This window comes from Dreissena polymorpha, chromosome 5 (assembly GCF_020536995.1).
Source record: "Dreissena polymorpha isolate Duluth1 chromosome 5, UMN_Dpol_1.0, whole genome shotgun sequence".
In the NCBI taxonomy this organism is placed as follows: Eukaryota; Metazoa; Mollusca; class Bivalvia; order Myida; family Dreissenidae; genus Dreissena; species Dreissena polymorpha.
Genome location: NC_068359.1, coordinates 116,079,159 through 116,092,679, shown reverse-complemented (window position 1 = coordinate 116,092,679; position 13,521 = coordinate 116,079,159).

Below are 13,521 nucleotides of genomic sequence, written 5' to 3'. Positions count from 1 at the left end.
CAATATGATTAGGTTTATTTGCCCTAACCCTATATACCCTTTATGACTGTGAGTGTTGAACTAATGTGCTATAGCAGCATCACTTATACAAACACGATAGTCATGTATCCCCGCATATGCATATAGAATATTACTGTGTAGATACCGCTTGGCAAACTTGAGCCTGGTTATGTCGTTATACCCGCTTTGTGAAATTAGGAATATAACAGTTTGATATAGCATTACCAGTTACGTGTCTTGGGTTATAGGAAATACCCGCTATATACTATCCTGTATATAACTAAATGACGTCAAAAATACAACTGATGTGATACGGCATTACGTATACGAGCATAGGGTAGTAGGTATAATAATAACTCGCCTCCTACAAAAATGACCTGATTCGATTTGCTTTGAGAGGCCATGTGCCCATTGTGTATGTTCCATACACCTTGAGAACTTTCCATACCCCCGAGTAATCGGTTGAGATAATAGATACACAGTTAGTAACTGATTGTGTATAGGATAGGATATACCCGCTATATTACTCGCTAGTATAGTACTGGCTTGATACGGCATTACTTATTACGAACATGGGGTAGTAGGGTATACCCGGTATATGACTCGCTAGTATAGTACTGGCTTGGTACGGCATTACTTATATATAAGCCTGGGTATAGTATATATACCCGCTATGACTCGCTAGTATAGTACCGGCTTGATACGGCATTACTAATGTAGCAGCGATGGGGTAGTAGGATATATCCGGTATATGACTCGCTAGTATAGTACTGGCTTGATACGGCATTACTTATATACGAGCATGGGGTAGTAGGATATACTCGCTATATAACTCGCCTCCTACAAATGACCTGATTCGATTTGCTTTGAGAGTCCATGTGCCCATTGTGTATTTTCCATACACCTTGAGAAATTTCCATACACCCCGAGTAATCGGTTGAGATATAATAGATACACAGTTAGTAACTGATTGTGTATAGGAATTACACAATCAGTTCCCTTACTCGAGCTTCGCTCTCAATACACCTCAGTTACAAACAGTGTAACTAATACGTATTACTTATAACAGCATGGGGTAGTAGTATATACCGCTATATATAACTCGCTAGTATAGTACATGCTTGATACGGCATTACTTATATACGAGCATTGGGTAGGAGATATATCCGGTATATAGCTCGCTAGTATAGTACTGGCTTGATACGGCATTACTTATATACGAGCATGGGGTAGTAGGATATACCCGCTACTAACTCGCTAGTATAGTCCTTGGACGTGTACGGCATTACTTATATACGAGCAGGGGGTAGTAGGATATATCCGGTACATGACTCGCTAGTATAGTACTGGCTTGATACGGCATTACTTATATACGAGCATGGGTAGTAGGATATACCCGGATTAACTCGCTAGTATAGTACTGGCTTGAAACGGCATTACTTATATACGAGCATGGGGTAGTAGGATATACCCGGTATATAACTCGCTAGTATATATACTGGCTTGATACGGCATTACTTATATACGACATGGGTAGTAGGAATACCCGTATATCTCGTTAGTATAGTACCGGCTGATACGGCATTACTTATATACCAGCATTGGGTAGTAGGATATCTCCGGTATATACTTTCTAGTATAGTACCGGCTGGATACGGCATTACTTATATAAGCATGGGGTAGTAGTATATACCCGCTATATAACTCGCTAATATAGTACTGGCTTGATACGGCATTACTTATATATGAGCATGGGGTAGTAGGATATACCCGCGTATAACTCGCTTGTATAGTACCGGTTGATACGGCATTACTTATATCCAGCATGGGGTTGTAGAATATACCCGTTACAACTCGCTAGTATGGTACTGGCTTGATACGCATTACTTATATAAAGGCATGGGGTAGTAGGATATACCGGTATATGACTCGCTAGTATAGTCCTGGGTTGGTACGGCATACTTACATACGAGCATGGGGTAGTAGTATATACCCGCTATGGCTCGCTAGTATAGTACTGGCTTGATACGGAATTACTTTTATACGAGCATGGGGTAGTAGGATATACCCGGTATATGACTCGTTAGTATAGTACTGGCTTGATACGGCATTACTTATACGAGCATGGGTGTAGTTGGATATACCCGGTATAAGACTCGTTACCCGCATGGGGTAGTAGGATATACCCGGAACATAACTCGCTAATATAGTACTGGCTTGATACGCATTACTTATATACCAGCATGGGTAGTAGGATTACCCGTACATAACTCGCTAGTATAGTACTGGCTTGATACGCGCATTACTAAATATACCAGCATGTACCGGCTTGATACGGCATTACTTATATCCAGCATGGGGTTGTAGAAATATACCCGGTATACAACTCGCTAGTATGGTACTGGCTTGATACGGCATTACTTATATAAGGCATGGGGTAGTAGGAGTTACACGGTATATGACTCGCTAGTATAGTCATGGGTTGGTACGGCATTACTTACATACGAGCATGGGGTAGTAGTATATACCGCTATGGCTCGCTAGTATTGTACTGGCTTGATACGGCATTACTTTTATACGAGCATGGGGTAGTAGGATATACCCGGTATATGACTCGTTAGTATAGTATGGCTTGATACGGCATTACTTATACGAGCATGGGGTAGTTGGATATACCCGGTATAAGACTCGTTTACCAGCATGGGGTAGTAGGATATACCCGGAACATAACTCGCTTATATAGTACTGGCTTGATACGGCATTACTTATATACCAGCATGGGGGTAGTAGGATATACCCGGTACATAACTCGCTAGTATAGTACTGGCTTGATACGGCATTACTAATATACCAGCATGGGGTAGTAGGATATACCCGCTATATTACTCGCTAGTATAGTACTGGATTGATACGGCATTACTTATATACGAACATGGGGTAGTAGGGTATACCCGGTATATGACTCGCTAGTATAGTACTGGCTTGGTACGGCATTACTTATATATAAGCATGGGGTAGTAGTATATACCCGCTATGACTCGCTAGTATAGTACCGGCTTGATACGGCATTACTAATGTACGAGCATGGGGTAGTAGGATATATCCGGTATATGACTCGCTAGTATAGTACTGGCTTGATACGGCATTACTTATATACGAGCATGGGGTAGTAGGATATACTCGCTATATAACTCGCTAGTATAGTACTGGCTTGATACGGCATTACTTATATACGGGCATGGGTAGTAGGATATATCCGATACATGACTCGCTAGTATAGTACTGGCTTGATACGGCATTACTTATATACGAGCATGGGGTAGTAGTATATACAATGGCTGTTTGTAAAACATGCATGCCCCCCATATGGGCTGTCAGTTGTAGTGGCAGCCATTGTGGGAATACGTTTTTGTCACTGTGACCTTTGACCTAGTGACCTGAAAATCAATAGGGGTCATCTGCCAGTCATGATCAATGTTCCTATGAAGTTTCAGGATCCTTAGTTTCATGATCCTAGGCCTTAGCATTCTTGAGTTACCATCTTGAAACCATTTTATTATTTGGAATAACTGTGACCTTGACCTAGTAACCTGAAAATCAAGATGGGTCATCTGCCAGTCATGATCAATGTACCAATGAAGTTTCATGATCCTAGGCCTAAGCGTTCTCAAGTTATCAACCGGAAACCATCTGATGGACCGACCGACATGTGGAAACAATATACCCCCTCTTCTTCGAAGGGGTGCATAATTAGAGAGCGGACACCATGCTCAAAGTTTAAAACGCACTAAGTGACCCCTTGGCCTAGATTTTGACCTGGCATTACCCATATTCGAACTTGACCTAGACATCATCTAGATACAACATCTGACAAAGTTTGGTGAAGATCGGGTAAAAACAACTTGAATTAGAGAGCGGACACTTAATACGGACCGACAGACAAGACAGGCAGACGGACCGACAAACTTTGTTTGTGGGGGTATAAAAATGTATTAATAATGCTACTGGTATTTCATTTCTGCGTATTTTAGTCTTATATACAATATGTATAGTTTCTATTAAGTGCATTATTCCAATTTGCTATTCATGACACTAACTTCTATGTTATAAACAAATACTTTCAGATCATTTGCTGTTATTTGTAACTGAACGAGCAAAGAAAAAAAATCTTACGTTTTGAATAACTAATAAATCCTTCCAACAATAAGCATTTTTCCTTGTGACTTGACTTTCACTGGGAATCAAACCCAGATCTCCGACTTACTTAGTAAGTCGGCATGTTTTCTTTACACCATGAAAGCGATAAGTTGAAGGAAAAAGCTAATCATTATGTACACAAAATATATTTAACGGATAAAATTTTTAGAAGTCTTTTTCCTACAAGTCTGTATTAACCATTTGACCCCCATGGCATGGCCAGTTTTATGCTAACACAATTGTGTTTAGTTTTACTACATTTACACGATGCTATTCTGAATACCAAATATCTATGCAGTCAGATTCATAGATAATTTTCCACTTTATACATATAAGGAAAACAAGATACTATAAAGCAGGGTTAATTAAATTTGGACTTGTTCACATTTTGGCAAAATGACAATTTTCCAAAACAATCAAATTATAGAACAAGAGCCCTAAGGTGCTCAACTGTGACCAGAAGGAACTAGACTATTCTGAGAGGGTGTAGTTTAGAATAATAAATGAACTTGATAAAAAATATGTAATTTGTAGGCAAATAATCATTTATAAACTTGACTTTGCTTAATATTACAGCAAATGTTTTGACAAACTTTAAACAAGATGTGTTTGTGAAACACAATGTCCCCCTATATGACGTTTGACCTTGTAGGATGACCTTGACCCTTCACCATTTAAAATGTGCAGCTCCATGAGATACACATGCATTTCAAATATAAAATTGCTAGCTTCAATATTGCAGAAGTGACATTACATGATCAATTTTGACCCATATATTTGACCTTGAAGGATGACCTTGACCTTTCACCACTAAAAATGTGCAGCTCCATGAGATACACATGCATGCCAAATATCAAGTTGCTATCTTCAATATAGCAAAAGTATTCATAAAATTAGCGATTTGGGCCACATATGTTTGACCTCTGACCTTGAAGGATGACCTTGACCTTTCACCACTCAAAATGTGCAGATCCATGAGATACACATGCATGCCAAATATCAAGTTGCTATCTTCAATATTGCAAAAGTATAATAAAATGAGCGATTTTGGACACATATATTTGACATCTGACCTTGAAGGATGACCTTGACCTTTCACCACTCAAATTGTGCAGCTCCATGAGATACACATGCATGCCAAATATCAAGTTGCTATCTTGAATATTGAAATACTGCAAAAGTGAACATTAAATGAGCGATTTTGACTCATATATTCGACCTTTGACCTTGAAGGATGACCTTGACCTTTCACCACTCAAAATGTGCAGCTCCATGAGATACATATGCATGCAAAATATCAAGTTCCTATCTTCTATATTGCAAAAGTTATTGCAAATGTTAAAGTTGGCGCAAACCAACCAACCAACCAAAAGACCAACAGACAGGGCAAAAACAATATGTCCCCCACTACTATAGTGGGGGACATAAAAAAGGAACACAATTTTAAATGCAACTTCCAGTGTTTACAAGCTTTTTTTAATTTGACATTTTGACCCACTTTTTGACGTTATGTGATCCAGTTTCAAAGTCAGCTGAGATTACATTGGGCCAAATGCTCTGATCATCTTTCATGAAAAATGCTCATAAAAAGGGCCAATTGTATGTTAACAAGGTTCTACTCTAGCACTTTAAGAAAAACTGTCATGTCCACTGGCAGCCATGTTAGTCTACAAACCGGAACCAGTTACAAACTCGACAACTGAGCTATCATTAGAATAAATATTCTGACCAAAATTTATGGAGATATGGCTAAAAATGTCACTTCTAGAGAATTTACAAGGTTTCATTATAGCCATATAAAGACAATTGCCTCGCGCTCTAGTGGATATGTTTTTTGAATAGACATAAAAATTTCGAAACTGGACTGAGCCATCATTTGAACAAATATTCGACCAAAATGCATGAAGATTGGAAAAAAAACAGTGACTTCACTAGTGTTCAAAAGGTTTCACTATAGCTATATAAGGAAAACTGCCCAGCCCTGTTACATACGGTCATTTATAAAGTTCCACAACTGTTGTCGTACGTTAAACAGTTTTCTAGATAGTAATTTCCCACTATTTTTTCCATCAGTGCAGCTTATGATCAACAGTTAACTAGTCACTTCCACTTTAAACCTGTCCACTGTAAACACAAGGTTTACTGTTTTGACCTTTTTATACTTTTTATTTCTTATTGCTTTTGAAATATCATCTTATATATAATGTTATAATGTTCGCATGTATCTCCAATTATATTCTACAACACCGGTTCAATACATTGAGCTGTACACTATAAATGTAAGGACTAAAATATGATGATAACATTTCTCATCTCTTCTTCTTCTTGTCAATCAATCAAATGGAAACACTGGCCCCTGTGGTACACATTCTTTTTGATCAGCATGTTTTGTCTGCCAAACTGAAAAAAATAATAATCACAAATAAACATTTTAAAGAGAAGTGTAATGCCCCCACACTAATCTTTAGTTTCAAAACAATTGTAATGTCCAAACAAAATTAAACTTAAATACCAAAGTGTGCAAATTCAAATGCTTTTTACTTTGAGCTAATAGAGAGAGTTATACAGACAACAAGACATTTGCACATGGTGAATACTTGTGTTATTTGGATAAGGCATTACCATGATATAGTCTGAGCAGTAGTAGGACGCAATGCATGCCTCTCCAACCGCTCAACTATTGTGACTGCTAGATGATGATTTCAGCTGAGGAGCTAAACAAAAATGAGCAAGGGCCATAGTTCTGCAAAATTTGGGCTCATACATAATTTATTCCTTTAAGATGCCAATGTTTCCAATGTTGACTAGAAATGGCGCGGCAGAGACCGACGCATATCCCCACGCCGCATGTTTGACCCAGGGGCGCCCCAGGGTTGGTAATGGGGCCATGCATAGTTGACCGTATTGTCATAAGAGAAGTTCAGTATCAATTAGAAGTGAATCGGTGTAGAAATGAAGAAATTATAGTAAAAGGCAATTTTGGGTGGGCGTGGCCTATGTGGGAGGGGCACCCCAGGGTTGGTAATGGGGCCATACATAGTTGAGATTGACCTTATTGTCATAAGAGAGGTTCAGTATTAATTTGAAGTAAATGGGTGAAGAACTTCTAAAGTTATCGAAGGATCCAGAAAAGTGTCAGACTGACAGACACAGAGCGCAAACCATAAGTCCCTCTCCTTTTTTAAGGGTAGGAAACTAACAAGTTTTGATAATAATGTAAAAATAATGGTCAAAACAAGAAACTGATTGAAATACAAAGTTAGGTCGCCCAAAGGGTGTTCTCATTATGTTATATGCACAAACAGGGATTTCAGATATTAAAGGGGTCAGGACCATGGATAATTAATAAACCCTCATGTCAATTTCATGTGAATTGTCAGCATTTATTTCTTACGTTCACCTACCATTACTAACATCAAGAGTGTCTTGGTTTGGGTCAAGCTTTCGTATATTGTTTGGAGGCATAGTGTAATAGCTGTGATATTTTAGGAATAAAATGAACCTAAACACAAAACTGAAGCAAATCTGCACCTTTCTAGGTATATTTTGACCTTGAAGGATGACCTTGACCTTTCAACACTAAAAATGTGCAGCTCCATGAGATACACATGCATGCCAAATATGAAGTTGCTTTCTTCAATATTGCAAAAGTTATGGCAAAATATTAAAGTTGGAGCAAACAAACCAACAGACAGACCAACAGACAGGGCAAAAACAATATGTCCCCCACTATAGTTCATTCCAACGCTCACGGACACTGGAACCCCGGGGAGAGTAGGAAAGCTCCACTATATATATTTCATATATAATAGTCGAGCTAAAAACCCTATTTTACTATGATTCAAGGGCCATAACTCAGGGGTGTCTGGGTCTATTTGGCCCATTATCTAACTTGACCTAGATGTTATTGCCTTACACATTTTCATAAAGTTTGGTGAAGATCTGATGACAATTGCTTGACTTATTGAACGGAAAATAATCCGGACGGACTGACAGACGGACTTACTAACTTACAGACGGACGGATGGACTAACAAACTTAAGGACGGAGCGATTTAAATATGCCCTCAAAATCCCTGGTTCGGGGGCATAAAAACGACATTGTATAAAATGTATTGTATTTCTTAAACTGTATGAACTGTTATATCATACATGCCATACGTCCCGGATTGTCCGGGACAGTCCCGGAAATGAACAACTTGACCCGCTGTCCCGGAAATCTGTCAAATGTCCCCGAATTTACAAAATCCATATATACATGTACCTTACCTTAGGCTTAACTGCACCTCGAATCTGTGTATATATGCAGCGTCTCCATGACAATGCCTACCCGAATAGGCAGACTACGCTACGTGTCAAAATCGATCAATTAACAGGGGTCCTGTTATCATATCGATTGTCTCACGTTCGCTGTCAAACCGAAAAGGCGGCATTGTTTTGGTTGTTAATTGACTTATATCTACAGCGAAACAAGAGTGTAACTAATGTGTGACTGTCCGGATTTTAAGTTGACGATCTACCGGTACTGTTTTGTTGTATTTGTTTTATGTGATTGGTTGTATGTATTGTGAATTGATTTGAGTTGACGATCTAACGGTACTGTATTGTTGTATTTTTTATTACATAAATGTTATAAATGAATAAAGGCGTATCAACAACTACGCGTTACACACCGGTCTTAATAACAATAACGCAGTGACGTCACCATCTATGTTTAGAACGCTTACACTGAAAACACATGGCCTGTATCTAGTAACGGAACTAGTAATGTTTAATTTGACGTTAATAGTTCAAGTGTATTTCGGATAGGCTTTCGAACTTTTGCAATTAACGATGCGAAACAAAACAAAACATACCAAAAATGCATATGTCTATAAATATCGCTACATTTTATACATGTCCCGGAAAATCGGCAAAAGTCTCGGACAATTTAACACAATGTCCCGGAATTGGTCTGAAAAATTATGGCATGTATGGTTATATGTAATTTCCATTTAACATTATCATTACATCTTCTCACGCTAGATTGGAAGGCTCTGAACTGTTATATACAGACAGATCAATCCCTAGTTTATCTTCCAGGGATCAGAAGATGTCTTGAAATCATTATGAACTGTTCCATCATTTAAAATACTGTATGAAATAAATGACAAAGTTATGGCCCAGACAAACTTCAGGTTTAAAACACAATAAGTGACCCCATGACCTAGTTTCTGACCCGGCATGATCCATATTCAAAGTTGACCTATACATCATCTAGATACAATTTGTGACCAAGTTTGGGTGAAGATCTGATGAAATTTCGGGACAGACTGACGGACCGACAAAGTGGTTCCTATAGCCCCCATTACCAATTGTAATGGGGGTATAAAAAGATAGTATTACCAGCAGTTGGTTTCAATGGAAATTTCTTACTAGACAAGAGGTTTGATGCAAATTGTTGTGAGGGGAAACTGGAAAATATCTGAAACAAAAATAAAGTCTTATATAATTTGAAGCGCTATATTGTTAAGTCAAATTTTAGTATTTGATAATCATAATACTGCTAGCTGTCTGATTACAGAGGAGTCTTCACAACATAATGCGTTAACAGTTTTCCTGCAATAAGCAAACAGGACAAAATCAACAACACGAGTATTTATAATATATTCAGAGACAAAGATGATCCATCCATGTCTTTGGAAATAAACAAAGGGCATTTAACAATTATTTTGGCCTCATTTTAGCCATGTTGATAAATATAATGGGTCATACTGCTTGGTGTGTTACAAGTGAAACACCATCAAAACCAGTGCTCCAGCTTGGCATGAATGGAAGGGCGCAGCACCCTGCCATTCAAAGATTCCAACCTGTCAACCTTGGACACCCTTCATGCCCTTTGATGAAAATGCCGAGTTGGGAACAATTAATAGGGAGTTACAGTTGTAAGATCGTACGCGAATATCATTTGCCATTTAAAAGGAATCATGATGTTCAAACTTAACCTTTGACCTAGAAGTTGGCAAAGGGTTTGTTTTTAGTTGGTCGCATTTTAGAATTTACAGAGCATATTTTGCAAATCAGTGTGTGCTTAGAAGCCTTAGCTACGGAAAGAACCGCAACTCAATTTGCTAAGAACGATCACCACTGCCTGTCTGCAACAGATGACAAATGATTCTGCTCTAGCAGTGAGTGTATATACCAGCTTGTAAAAAGACATTGGCCAGACTAGTGTTTATCATTAAAGTCTGTACGTATTTGTACCATTTTTGACCTCATCCAAGATATCATTGGGACAAATCTTCGGACAAAGTTTCATGATGATCAGACAATAAATGTGGCCTCTAGAGTGTTAACAAGGTTTTACTATATAGCCATAAAAGAAAAAATGCAGAGCCCACTGGCAGCCATGTTTTTCAACCAATCAGCATCATGTTTGAACTCGTCCAAGATATTATTGGGATGAATCTTCTGACCATTTTTCATGAACATCGGAAATAAAAGTGGCCTTTAAAGTGTTAACAAGACTTTACTATAGCCATATAATGAAAAAATGTCCCGCCCCCTGGAAGTCGCGTTTTCCAAGCAAATGTACCCATTTTCAAACTCTTTCAAGATATCATTGAGACCAATCTTCTGACCAAATTTCATGAAGCTTTGACAATAAATGTGGCCTCTAAAGTGTTAACAAGGTTTTACTAAAGCCCTATAAGGAAAAATGCCCCGCCCCCTGGTGGCCATGTTTTTATGGCAACCATACCCATTTTCGAACTCATTCAAGACATCATTGGGACAAATCTTCTGACCAAGTTTCATAAAGATCAGACAATAAATGTGGCCTCTAGAATGTTAACAAGGTTTTACTATAGCCATAGAAGGAAAAATGCTCTGCCCCCTGGCAGCCATGTTTTTCAACCAATCAGCATCATTTTTAAACTCGTCCAAGATATTATTGGGATGAATCTTCTGACCATGTTTCATGAAGATCCTACAATAAATGTGGCCTCTAGGGTGTTAACAAGATTTTACTATAGCCATTTATAGCCATATTAGGAAAAATGCCCCGCCCCTTGGCAGCCATGTTTTTCAAGCAAACATAACCATTTTCAAACTCATCCAAGATATCATTGGAAAAATGTTCTGACCAAGTTTCATGAAAATCTGACAATAAATGTGGCCTCTAGAGTGATAACAAGGTTTACTATAGCCATATAAGGAAAATGCCCCACCTCATAAATGCCATGTTTTTCAACCAACCGGCGTCATTTTAAAACTTGTCAAAGATATTATTGAGTCGAATCTTAAGTAATATGCATATAATAATGGAAAAAGGGCCATTATTCTTACAAAATGCTTGATACAGTTGTCTGCTCTTCTTTATAGATTGGGGTCATGTTGGTAAATAAGTTTGCAAAATATGAAAGCAATATGTCAAGGGACATTGAAAATATTTTAGGTGGTACGCCAACTTTAACATAGATTTATCAATAATATGAATATTCAAAATGGTAAAGGGGCCATAATTATAACAAAATGCTTGATAGAGTTGTCTGCTCTTGTTTATAGGTTGGGGTCATGTTGGTAAAGAAAAATGCAAAATATGAAAGCAATATGTCAAGGGACATTGAAAATATTTGGGGTAGTAAACAAACTTAAACATTTGCTGCATTTTCTAAGTGGAAAAGGGGCCATAATTATTACAAAATGCTTGATAGAGTTGTCTGCCCTTGTTTATAGGTTGGGGTCATGTTTGTTAAGAAGTATGCAAAATATGAAAGAAATATGCCAGGGGACATTGAAAATATTTGGGGTAGTATGCAAACTTTTAACATTTGCATGCTCACACTAACGCCAATGCTAAGGCTAACGCCAACGCCGGGTGAGTAGAATTGCTCCACTATATAGATTTCATATATAATAGTCGAGCTAAAAAGGGTCTTTCTGTAAATCTTTAAGAGAACAAATTAAAAACTCAACAGGCCTTTTTTATTATTAAATATGCGTGTTTCCATATATAATTTAAGGCCCTAAAATCATTCAGGATATAACTTTGAACATTTTTTACAGAAATAAAATGATCTTAAAGTTCTCTGCAATGCAAAGTAATTTTTACACACTAGATATTAAAAAAAAATTTGTTAACTTGTCCATGCTATTCGTGCCGGCTGTGCTCTAACTGCCTATGGAAAATCTTGATTATATATATATTATATATATATACCTGTTGTGACCCTTGAGATCCTTATGAAATGTTCATAATTCACTAATAACTGTATGTAAAAAAAATAGTATTACCAGATAATCAGGTTCAAAAGTTATTTCTTTCAAGACAGGATGGTTGGTGGGAAACGTCTTCCGACGAAACTGCAAAAACATCTGAAACAAAAAGAAAGTGACTTCTTGTATAATTTGAAGCACTATTCATTTTAATACAATTGTGTTTTGACAGCCATAGTTCTGCTGAGCCTAAAAATTAAAAGTAGGTCAACAAAACACAAAATGAAATCCAATGATTGCATCACCAAATCTTCAACATATCCAATTAAAAAAAAATAATTTTTATATATAGACGGTTTTGATACATGGCACAACATCAGGGGTGTCAAATGTCCCAAATTTGAAATCCTAATGATAAAGTCTGGAGTCTGAGGCTGTAGGTCCCTTACAGGTAGAGCCCCCCAAAGCCATAGTTCATTGTTCTTTTTATAGTCTTAGTTGCTATTTCTGGTGAGTAAAATGCAAAATATTATAAGCCAGACCACCAGTAACACTCGATGTGTAATTGTCATTTTATATAAATGTTATAAAGAACATCGATAACAAGGGCTGTTTGTAAAACATGCATGCCCCCCATATGGGCTGTCCGTTGTAGTGGCAGCCATTATGTGAATACGTTTTTTGTCACTGTGACCTTGACCTTTGACCTAGTGACCTGAAAATCAATAGGGGTCATCTGCGAGTCATGATCAATGTACCTATGAAGTGTCATGATCCTAGGCAAAAGCATTCTTGAGTTATCATCCGGAATTTTTTTTACTGTTTCGGGTCACCGTGACCTTGACCTTTGACCTAGTAACCTGAAAATCAATATGGGTCATCTGCAAGTCATGATAAATTTACCCCTGCAGTTTCATGATCCTAGGCGTAAGCGTTCTTGAGTTATCATCGGAAACCATTTAACTATTTCGGGTCACCGTGAATTTGACCTTTGACATAGTGACCTCAAAATTAATACGGGTCATCTGCGAGTCATTATCCATCTACCCATAAAGTTTCATGATCCTAGGCATATGTGTTCTTGAGTTATCATCCGGAAACCATTTTACTATTTCGGGTCACCGTGACC